The sequence below is a fragment of the Lissotriton helveticus genome, chromosome 1_1 (assembly GCF_964261635.1).
Source record: "Lissotriton helveticus chromosome 1_1, aLisHel1.1, whole genome shotgun sequence".
Lineage (NCBI taxonomy): Eukaryota > Metazoa > Chordata > Amphibia > Caudata > Salamandridae > Lissotriton > Lissotriton helveticus.
In genome coordinates, this window is record NC_136057.1 from 1,625,655,463 (window position 1) to 1,625,667,958 (window position 12,496).

Genomic DNA, 12,496 nt, shown 5'->3' on the forward strand with positions numbered 1-12,496 from the left:
CTGCATTGGTGTACCAGCACTCTTATTGCTTGCATTCTCCCTTGCCTATGATACTATTCAACATCCTAAGCTTCTATAGAGACTTCAAAACATCAGAATGCAGGGTATGAACTGGAGAAGATTGCATCATTGTATTAGACGGATCATCATTTTACTCAATCCCTTCGGGTCATCTCCAGTAAATTCACAACTAATGTGACTAACAGTTCTACCTCCTCTATAATGTATGCCTTGGCTCTCTACCCGACCTCGTCTACTACTTCACTCTCATATATCACTGTTATGCAGATAATACACAAATCATATTTACGTGTGAAAATAATATGACTTTGACATACTTAAATGGACTTTAACTCAAGCACTCAAACAAAAAATTATCCCTATCCACAAGCAAAATAAACATGTCAAAGTAAAATTATATTCTAATGTGGCAAATGGATCAAACATCATCCATGAACAAAACGACCTCAGCAACAAGGCCCGCCACCAAACAACTCAGCTCAAGTGAGAAATCTAGGAGTAATTATAGACTGCACGTTTTTCAACTATAATCTGATTGGGTTAGTTCAATATGTTTAAACTGCACAGTCTGTCACTTCTTCCCCTCATATTGGTTATAGCTCCTTCCACAAAACTTGAAATTAGTGGCGCGCACATGTTGCTGAAAGTGTTAGCCACACCCAAATTCAAGTCTAGTTGCTCCACTTCATCTAGGTTTGTATCCGTCGGCTTGCTAAATCCTTTAGCTAATTATGCGTGGGAAATATAATAGGTGACAATGGACTGTGTAACAGGTCAACCTCTAAGGCTGTGACAAGCAGGAGTAGGAAAAGGAACTTCAATGCTTACGATTCATCACATGAATATCTGGAGTATAGCACCATGTCCACTCAGGGACTACTTGCTTTAGCTATGATGGCTTCCAAAGTTGGGATTTTTTGTTAGGGAACGTGGCAGTTACATTCAAGATGGCAACAGAAAGAGTCAGTGTCACTCAAAAATGTGGAACAAGCAATTAGTTATGTCCGCCGCCACAGCAGGTATTTGTGCAAGGTCATACATTGAATCCAGCAACTGGTGCTCATTCAGGTCCCAGAGATACTGAGATGCAGTATATCATTGTGCAGTGGACTGACTGCCTTCTCTCGACACAGGGTCTATGGTAGGCAACAAAGTATAGGTACCCGCTGTGCTTTCACTTAAGAGGATGCAAATGCCAACTGTCCAGTCATAATCTCCATAAGGAAAGAAACGAGGATTCCTTTGACAGGAAGTGAGATTTGGGCAGTAGTAATCAGGATACCCATCAATCCCAATACAGTGGATTAGAGCAGGGCGGACTTACATTACAGGACTGTCTATCAGAAACAGATAACACGGGGAACAAGCATTGGCATAGCCAATAGGTCGCGCTTTTGGTACCTTATAAGTATTTAGTTATGCAGCACAATATACTTGGTGCATCAACATTAACTGTTGCATGGCTAAACACTTATAAGGTCCCAAAGGCGAGACCTATTGGCTATGCAAATGCTTGTTTTTCCTGGCGGCCAACCAAAGCCTAAGGAGGGGGAAACTAGACAGATGTAAGTATCAACCTGAACCTACAATGGAACCTTTCTAGTACTGGCCCAACCTCAAAAGGAGAGAAGGGGGAGGGGTGAAGAATCTGCAGAAGATAGACTATATACCATAAAAATAGTACACAGAAGATACTTCTTCCCCAGACACTAAGGGCCAGATGTAGGAGCCAAAATACCGGTCGGTAATGGCCGATTTCGGCCGTTACCGACCGGTATTTAAGAATTGGCATGTAGGGGCCTTATTTTACCGATTCGGTAAATTTACCGAATCGGTAAATTTACCGAATCGGTAAAATACCGAATCGGTATTTTTACCGATTCGGTAATTGCAAGATGTAGGTGGGACTCTTCTGAGTCCCACAGGCCTTACAGATTCGGTATTTTACCACCCAATCCAATTGGGTGGTAAAATACCGAATCCAGGTGTGCATGCACATGTGTGCATGCACACCTATGCCATGTGACAGACAGACATGCCCTTAGGGCATGTCTGTGTGCCACATGGCACACATGCCTGTATTCGGGGTGCTAGAGGGTGTCAAAGTGACACCCCCTGCACCCTTGCAAAAATCGGTATTTACCGAATCGGTAAATACCGATTCTGTATTGCCCATTGATTCCTATGGGCTTCAAGGCCCATAGGAATTAATGGGCAATACCGAATCAGTATTTACAGATTCGGTAAATACCGATTTTTACAGATTCGGTAATTCAATTACCGAATCTTCCTAAATCTCCCTCCTTCATATTTACCGATTCATAAATACCGAGTCGGTAAAATTCGGTATTTGTGAATCGGTAAATACGCTTTTCCTACATCTGGCCCCTAATCTTAAGAAATTTTCTCAAAGCAGTACCCACCACCAGGCGGAACTAAGAAGTGCCAATCAGACAAGAAAATCATGCAAAACTGGCCAGGCAAATGAGTTACTGCTCCTCTCCTGAGAAGCCAGACAGTTGTCCTTGGCAAACACATGCCCCGTAGTTCCCGAGTCAGCCTTGACATGTTTAGCTGTTTGAATCCTTGTCTTTAACATCAAGACCAGTCAAGGGGCATTGCAGGGAGAGCTTTGAGACAGTCTGTGGCAAGTTTGTAAGGAATAAGGATCGGTGTCCTGGGTGATTAGCTCCATTTGGGGACAAGTTGTCTACACGATTTACAGCAGGCTGCCAGAAACGGATGAGAAAAGCATATGGAATCTGTATTGCACCCACACGGCTCTGAAGCTAAATGGGGCTAAATATTACACACATTGATTAAAAAGCGCGTGTTGAAAATACATGCTTTGATCAGAAACATTAACATTTAATTTCCATTAGGAGAAAAGACTTTTCAATTGTAGAAATTATAATGTTTTCTAGGGATATAGATTTAAATAAAACTTTTTATTGCCCTTAAAGGAAAAAATATTTCTAATCTGACTTTCTGGATGTAAATGTTACGATATTCTTAACACCTTAAATAAAGATATCATATTTTTCTTGCGTCGTTCAAACAGTACTTGATAGGGAAGAAAAGGCAAGAGTTTTGGGGTGGCCGGAGAAAACAGATAAACTGAGAAAGACGAGTGTGTGTGCTTTGGACAGACAGTGCCAAAGAGAGCAAAACAGAGACACGGGGAGAGGATACAGAGATGGAGAGAGAAAGTGCGAGATAAAGAAAGGATGAGAACATGAGAAAGAGGAGAGAACTAGAGTGAGGGAGAGCGACAGTGAAGGAAGGGGAGAGAGAGAGAGAGAAAGAGAGAGAGAGAGAGAAAGAGAGAGAGAGAGAGGAAAACGAGAGAGACGGAATGCGCACAAGAGAGCGTAATCCAGGATGATGAAGAGTTAAACTTCCGGAGTTTACAATTCCTCACCACACAGAGTAGATATACATCTCCTTGCTGCACTGTTTCAAGTCCATGATTGTACCCAGTGGTCGAAGTGGGGGGGGAAAAGTAGGGGAACTGTGGGCGGAGACTCCGAGGGTGGGGATAACCCAAGGATTGGATCAGTGGGCGGAGTCAGAGATGTGGCCAGATGTGCCAAACATCCCAAATTTTAGTATTTGCTTACCATTTCACCAACTAGTTACAGCTTATTGTGTTATTTAATTCAACCAATGGATACACTTGATTATTTAAGGTTTAATAGGAGTTATTGTCATTTAAATACATTTACAAAGTAGAATATATTTCCAATCACACAATGTCCCAAATACGCTTAAAAGTGGAATCACAAGCCATTTGTCTCCAAGCCATGCAGTTTCTCTCATTAGCACTTCTCCTCCCTTCTTCCACAAGAGCAGTTCAAACATGAATGGAAAAATATCCTAGTTTGCAAATGTTTTCTATATAATTATGGCTCTGCCATATTTGTCACATAATACATCATCCACTGCATAATCTTGCAGGTTTAACTAATCATTTTTGTAGCTCAAACGGATAAAAAGTTAATAAAAATGGGACTTGAGTTGCTGCAAAGTGGACGGCCCTTTGCAAAGGTTGACTGATCACCTTTCTTACTGCTGCACTTATATGTTATACTGATACCAATGAGGCAGATTCTTTGCAGTGACTTAACATGTGTAAACATGTCTAAATAATAAGAAAATATATTGCATTACGCTGCAGCCCTTTTTTGTTGCATAATTTAGTCAACACTGCGGCATCATTTTGTCCCCCATTGCTGCACAATTCCAGTGGCTCCAGAGCAGGTAGCACATGTTAAAAGTGCTTGTGCATGAAGCAGAGAGTGTGAAGTTTGCAAACTTAGTTTGGTGTGTGTGCAAATCCTGCATTGCTGATGCTTGGTGAGTTGCAGCTACTATTGCTGAAACAAGGCCAATGGAGGTAACAATGGGTGAGGCAGACTGGCCTCAATGGCAGGGCCAGCTTTAGTGCTGGTAGCGCCCTGTGCAACAATGTTTGCTGGTGCCCCCAAAGATCACCTACGCCTTGGACACTACACAGAGACAATCATTTATACGTGTGTAAATCACTGTATAGGAAATGTTACATAAGACAAAGGACTACAAAGTGTAGAAGCCACATGACAACCATACTAGTAGGCAGCATAATTTAATAGCTCACTGTTCTATGTTAGGATTTTAACTTATAAACTGCAATAACAAAAGGATCTCTCTGACACAAGCAGTAACCTACTAACCTAGTTAACATTATGTGCACTTTGTGGTCTGCATGGTACATGTTCTTTGCAGCAGGCACATTAACCCTCTGTTCCACCTTTCCAGGAGTCAATCCTTCCACTACACAAAACTCTGCTATCTCTCTAGTAATAACATTAATCACCGAAGTTATCATGACATTTTTATTGTTGCTGAAAGTTGCTGGAGGCCAGGAAGGAGGCAGCAAGTTTTTTAAAAACCATAATATACTTGCAAACACTACGCACCCACCCAAAATAGGTACCCAGTGCGGTCACACTGTTCGCACCGCCCTAACCTGCTCAAGGTTCATGTGACCTATGTGACAGGGTCACAGTGACTGGATCACTGTTGCTCTAGGGTGTGCTGGTTCGTAGGCCTGCCCGCAAGGCTGGAGGTGAACTTCAGAATGGATTGTGGTGGACAGGCCTTCAAGGTTAACCCACACTTGCTACTGCAAATGTCCACCTGCTGGTGCTAAGACACCTGTGCTTCTAAGGACTAGTGGGGCTTTCTAAAGTCTAGCATGGGAATGTGCTCCCTCAGGGGGACTGATCATGAAGGCTGAACCCGGCTCCAAGTTTGACAGCTCTGGCCATAGTGCCACATCCTCTCCCCCACTGAACACCATACGGCCCCACTGAGAAAAACTCACATTGCCTTCAGCTACAACCCAATTGTGCCCCGCTATAAACACCAGGATGCAACTTAATTCAAATTATGCATTTGATAAGAGTAATATGCTGCCTGAAAAAAAATGCAAATGCAAAAGCAAACACTCATAGGGAGTGCAAGATTAAATAAACCATGTGAAATGTACGCAGAAACAACATGGTTACCTTAACGATCTCTCACTCACTATTCAGAAATCAGCGAGTGGTTTTTCCTGAAAAGTTAAGGACATGACTACAGGGCCCTGAAGGGAACCGTTTCAATGTCCATTGCTTATATCCTTAATAAACGTAAACAGTATGGTTTAAAAAGACCACATCCATAAACACAGAGGTACACATTTTCTTTTACAATCCACCCATCAACCAGGTATTGCAATACATCCAGGAATGGTGCACTTCCCCACCTGGGAACAACAATGCTGTTCAAAGAAAGAAAAGTAGCGCTTCACTGCAAAGTCTGTAAAGTGAGGCTGATGTGTTTGGATGTGAATAAAACCAATCTGGCCACTTTGCCACCACTCTGTCTTGCTTTATTTAGTTATGTATTTATTTTTCATATTTAAAACCTTTTATTTCTCTCCATCCCGAGGCTACACTTTGGAATAGAAAAATGTCAGAAAAAGGGCATTTCCCGCAAGAGTGTTTTTTTTTCTTTTTTGGATCCATTTCACAGGGAAGCAACTAAATGAAAGAAGGAAAGAGAGATTGTGAACCGTTTCTTCAAGTCACAGTTTTCAGTAAGTGAGGAGCAAGACAGAAAGAGAGGGAATATTAGGAAGAGGGGGGGTCAGCTGCCAGCACAGAAAAGAAGAGGACATTGTCCGTGTCTTCTCTGGGCAGTGAGGAAGAGACAGAGTCCTTTTCCTTCTCTGCCCATCTCCGATCGTCCACAAAAGCAACCACGCTCACACATGTTGCCCCCTGCCCCCCTCAGAAGTATTCTCAAACCTCATTGCGGTACAGCCTTAAGAAAAGAGGAAGAAGGAGAGGTATAGCGAGCATTGAAGAGGCGGAGCGAGGCGCACACGCTTGTGCGCGTAATAGCAAGCTCTAGGCCGCCACAAGCAAAAGCGTGTGGTAGCATTTTCTGGAGCCACACACTAAATGTCTTGCAGAGCAGCGCATGTGCTGGCTCAGCGAGACCTAAAAAGGACCTAATCCTATACCTTGACTAGATCAGTGGGTCGGAACAGACCAGTACTGGAGAAATAAAACACTGCTGGATGAATCCCTGATGTTTCTTTTCACAGGTGAGGATTAAAAGAAGGCCAAACTCCTTTAGGAACTATGGTAAACAGAAGGAATAAGATGCTGGATTGCCAGACAGATACCCGATGACTGTAGCTTATTTTCAATGGGAATCGAGTAGCCACTGAAAAACTCATATACCTGGACTCTACCTGACACTTTCTTGTGTGTATTGCCCTTGGAGTCTAAGCCCCTGAAGGATAAAGAGAAAAGGATTCTGAGATACATTAAAGTGGGTATGAAGACAGTTCTCCAGTGCACTACTAAACAAACTGTCAGTCCGAATATAAACCAGCATTTTCAATGCAATTGGTCTCGCATTTCTGAAAGTTAGAGCTCTTGGCACTGAAAATTACAAAGTGTTTTACTTTTGTTTTTTTATTTGCAGTGGAGTGATCATATTCGCATAGTGCTATTGCCATATGTATGACCTCGCAGCGCTAAAGAACCAAAAAATGGGAAAAAGGAGAGACAAGAGTAATATGCTTCCTGAAAAAAAAGTAACAGCATCCTGGAAAACCAAACACTGAAAGGGAATGAAAGATTGAGCAAAGCATGTAAATGTAAGCAGAAACAACATGGTTACCTTAACGGGCTCAAACCTGGCCACATTACAATGAATGAAGACGATATAGGCCATCTACTGTGCAAAGCCACAAACTGGATTACATGTAAGATTTGCGAAATACCCAATTAAATTGTGGCAACTGTTCTGCCTAAGGAAGATGAAAGCCTTGATGACCGTCCAAAGCTGCACATTTCTGACAGCCGGTTATTCAAAGAGGCGTGAAGCAGCAGTCTCAACCCAGTGATAATGTTTTCCCCATTTTTGCTCAGACAGCACATCTGAAAATGTTGTTTCCTACATCACTGTATAAACATTTGTAGAATTTGGAAATATAGCTCGGTTACTCTCTGGCCCTCATGTGAGCAGAATTAAGGTTAACTCAATTTCGACTACATGTTATTGAGCTGTTAGTGTTCTATAATTTGCTTGCCATTCAGTGTTTAGACAAGTGGGATTCATAGAGGCACCAGATGTATTACATCAACTGAATGTTCCTTTAAAGACAGGACAATGATGTACCAAACAGATGAGGGTACATACATCATAACCACATTTGCCACTGTGCATAAACTACTTTTCTATTCCGTTCAAGGAAGCTTAAAAGCTGCGTGGTGCGACAGTGGAAATGTGCACTATATTTTCTAAAAGAATGTCATTGAACAGTGGGTCTGAGGGATGTAGTTAATCACGGGGAAAGCTTCTTTTCTACAGCACATTACGCTAGATAACTTCATAATCCAGTTTATATCATACTAAGTACAACTGTGTGGAATTGTTTTATCTTACTGCAGGAAGAGTCGTGCCATTTTTCTGACAAATATTTCAGCTGATTTTACAACCCGGCGTAAACTTCTTGCTTCATCCTAGTCACACATTGCCCTCCCAAAAGCCGCCTGAAATGTAAACCACGTGCAAAAAACCAGAAGAAAACATATTAAGTACTCTTAAAATCGCTGTAAAAGCGGAATTTGAGCTAGTCTTTTTCTCCAAATTAGAATCAACTACTTCCGGGTAGCAGACTCGCCAGTCCTGAATAAAAATCTTCATAATCTTGCGTGCCCCATGCTTTTAGAAATGACGTTAGCAGAAAGGTCAGTCACGTTAAATGTCATGACCGTAATCAGGGCACAAGTCGGGTGGACGATGTCCACCCACGATTTTCACAGGGTGGTCTCTGTCCACCCTTCCAAGAAGTTGGGCTCCACTGAAAAATGTGCTGAATTCGTCCCTGTGTAATTTCCAAACATTGGGTCACATTCAGCAGCGTCTGCACCTTGTCTGCTTTTGATCCACAACAACTTGGGGCTCTCTTAATTCAGACTCCAGCTGGGCCCATACGACTTTTGGCGGATATTTCAAACGGAGAGGCCGATTAAATGGGTGCAAAATATGGTGAATTGATTACACCACGGAGAATACTCAATTAAAACTCTAGAACACCGTGTGTCCCGTATCCGCCTTTGCGATACTTTTTTAGAATTTCTGGCTATGATGATCAATGACTGATCGGTCTCAACGTTTTTATGAAGATATATAATGCTCACGCAAAATTGTGAGTCCTGATGATGACCGCACAATAATATAGCGATCGAAACGCCGTTGACGCCTTTCTGTGGCCAAATTAAATAAGGACACATTATTTATGTTTATGTTGTTCCTTTATTGTGACATGTAATGTTTTTTGTTTGCCACTTGTCTGGTTTGTGATATGTTTGTTTTGTATACCAGCATTGTTTCTTGAGCATAACTGTTTTTAGAAATATTTTTTTGCAATATGTATAATAAATAATAACCTTTTTCGATACAAAAATATTGTTTCTCAATTTGAAAGGCTTCTCTATTTTCCTTTTCTCTGTCTTTAATGATTTACTGCTGTTATTTGTAACCCCAACATTAATGCACTGGATTGCATAATTTTAGGTAACTCTTCCCCTGAACCTCTTGTTAGGTGTATCAACGGGTCCATAACAAAGGCCGAATCTGAGGGGTCATCAGATCTCCTTTTGTAGGAGTCTCCTGGTTGGGAGCAATCAGGAGCTTCACACCTGATGCAAATGAAGCTGGGGGGAAACAAAGGCTCACACTTTGTTAGCACTGCACACATACTTGAGAGGCAGCTTTTCACTTTGTTCAGTAGGTTTAGGAGATACACTTGCACTGTAAGAATGTCAGATGTGTTGATCTTTCCCAGTATTTACACAAAATAAATAGCATTTATATAGTGCTTACTACCCCTGAGGAGGTGTTGAAATGATTTAAATATCACAATTTTTTCTTGTAAAGCACTATGGTTAGAGGAAGTTTGCACTGACAAAAGGCAACATTGTTTTATGTGTAGCTCGCAAAAGTATCTTCTGCCTAACTCAAGAGGGTTTCCGTGTATACTCGAAATGTGCTCCAATGTACTCATGATAGACATGTTAAACATATATGTGAGGGCGTAAGATCTGACGTCACTTCTTATGATGCCACTTATGATGTCATGCGCCGTGATGTCACTTGCATACTGATTAACTAGGTTAGTCTCCCCACTTCTTTTTTTATGACTTGTTTCTTGACCGTAATTCATTGAGCTAAAAAGTAATGTTGGAAGTATTTCTCGTTCTCAAAATTGAGATGCCTGTTCCTCCCCTGTGGTACTGAAATGCACGACTGCCATAGCAAAACAATCTCCATTTCATTTGTCGTTGACCGTGTACTTTATGGGGCACTTGAAATCCCACTTTTATTGTCTGATTGCAGTCTTTCACTCTTAATTTTAAAGCTTTTAATAAAGTACTCTGCGGCGAAACACAATATTGTGATACTTTACAAATCATCGCCAGGAAAGGTCTAGCTATATGGGAGCCTGTTTTCGGTAAAATGTTAACAGGCAGCAAAGACACACAATTACAGCGCGCTGGACAGTGTTACTACACGTTATCACCATTCTATAAGCGCCTTGCTTCCTTTTACATGGTGCAGGGGGAATTTATGACAAATTAGACGTAGAAAATGGGAAACGTCACTTACCTCACTCGTGTATTATACTTAATAAAAATAAAACGTTAAAGAATATAGGAGGAATTCTGTAAACAAGATAAACAAGGAAGCAATTATATTATTTTATTTCATTTGCGCTTAATTAGAATTTTCAATTACAGTGTTTACAGAACGTGTGTAAGTGGTTAGGGCCGTAATGCACCGTACTTTTATGTTTTTATTCTCCAGCAAACATGAGTGTTTTAGCAAGACATAATCTAAAACTGAAACATAACACATTTAGGGCCCAATTACAAGCATCCTGGTGACAGTGGTGCGGTAACAATGTACTCGGGGCTTTACCTGGGATGAAAAAACTGGGGGGTCTCTCAAAGGGGCGTAGCCAGTGTAATTAGGGGCGTGGCTTTAAAACACTTAAGCTAAAAATCTGTGTTAGCATAGTGTGCAGCCCGACTTGTATTTTGCTGTTTGTCATTGCATCCAGATAGGTGATACAAGTAACATCATACCTACAACAACAAGTCAGGACTATTGGCCTTGTCAATGGTTATTAGTTGCATAAGATAATTAAGCTGCAACTATGGCTTGTTACATACAATATTGAAAAAGCTTCCAATTAAAACCCTGGTGACCCTACCACAATGTTGCTGCTCTTGCGTTTCAGAAAGAGAAGGGAAATCCTGAGAGAAAATGACTCTCTTTAAAGGATTTCCTTTCCTCCACAACGCTTGCCAAAACTTCTCCACTAGTGAGAAGTGAGCAGTGTGGGTAGCGCACATCGATGTGCCTGCTGTCTCGAAACAGGTCTCTATTGGGCTGTTTAGCGCCCAGGCACTTTTTTCCGGACTGCAGTGGCAGTTTGTCACTGCAAACAGGAAAAAAAAGGACCGCCTGTGCCAGGGATCAAAACAGAGCTTGATAAAGACCTGTTTCGAGGCCACCGTTCAAAAACTGCCGGTGCTCAGACCCCTTGAGACCCGGCCCACTTAAAGCCCTGAATGTACCCAATATTACCGTTATAGGGCCAAAACACATTTCGGATCCGAAATGAGGGACAACGTGCGTGAAACAGTAATACCACACCTTCACCCACAAGATGATCTCATTTATCTGGCCCTTTTCCATCCACATCCTCACTCCTTCTAGCAACTGAATATGTAGCAGGAAAACCGTGCAATTTTACATCACTTTTAATTTCGTTTCCGGTAGAAACTCCAGTTTCAGCCCAAATCTGAATTAAAGGGACCCTTGTAATGGGGGTTGTAGAAGAGGTATCTTCTATGCGAGAAAATCATTCACCTTCCTAAACATGGTACACGTCAAGGTTTGAAGCATCGCGCCGTCTACAGCAGATGAGGTCATCATCGTCCTGTAAAGAAATAACACTTTGGGTTAGGGATCTGCATTTCCTGAAGATGTGTCGAAGCCAAAGAGAAGGGGGTTTGACTGACTGGGGGGTGTAGTATCCTGCGAGACACGTTCTAGTGTCCCACAGGAAGTTGTAACGCTAGCCACTCCCTCGAGGGCTGGGTACACTGCACCCTGACACCCATCCATCACGGGTGTCACGAGTGACGTGACCCCGCCAATAAAAGGGCCCTGGTGCACGTACTCGTGGCCAGTTGAGTACCATGTCACCCTGTGTCCACGTCTCCATGTGCGCCGTAATGTGGGCCTAGCGCCCAACACTACATTGGCGACGAGGCGGGTAGCCAACCCCGTGTGCCCGCCGCTCCACGCTCCCTCGTCCCGCCCTGGTGGGGTTGGGGGGAAGAAATAGGCATCGCCGCCCGCAACTGCAGTGAGGGTCAAGCTCCACTCACGACACAGCCCTCCACCTGCGGGTAAAAAGGCACGGAGACTGGTTGCCCCCGGCCTCTTTCAGGTCCGACGTTCAGTGGAGCAGACAAGCACCGCCAAGAACAGCAGCTGCCAGCGGAACCGTGAGTCTCCTAGCCGTGCATGGGACTTGGTCGCTGCTGCCTTCAGGCACTACCGCCGCGACTAGGGGTTCAGTGACTCACCACCCAGCAGCCGTGAGTAGCCCCACTACCCCTGAGCCGGACAGAGCTCTGGCGGTGGCGACATTACAGTTTGCTGCGCCCAAGGGTAGAACAGGAAGGGACGATTCCAGCAATCACCCGGGAGAACGCCGACACCCCAGCAGTGCTCGCAATGCGCCTGCCGCCGCGCACAGAGGCAGCCTCCTGCGGTCCCGAGGGGCGACAATAAATAAACATTCATGTGCCCGCCTGCTCCCCCTTACTGCACAGTCAAGGCGCCAGGGGACCCC

At 43.1% G+C, this 12,496-nt stretch overlaps 1 long non-coding RNA gene across 1 annotated transcript in view; it reads left to right on the forward strand.

The window, feature by feature from the left end:
* The window catches only part of LOC144773780 (uncharacterized), a 174,996-nt gene that overhangs the window by 67,748 nt on the left and 94,752 nt on the right, over positions 1-12,496 (forward strand). The gene's annotated exons all lie outside the window — the stretch shown is intronic.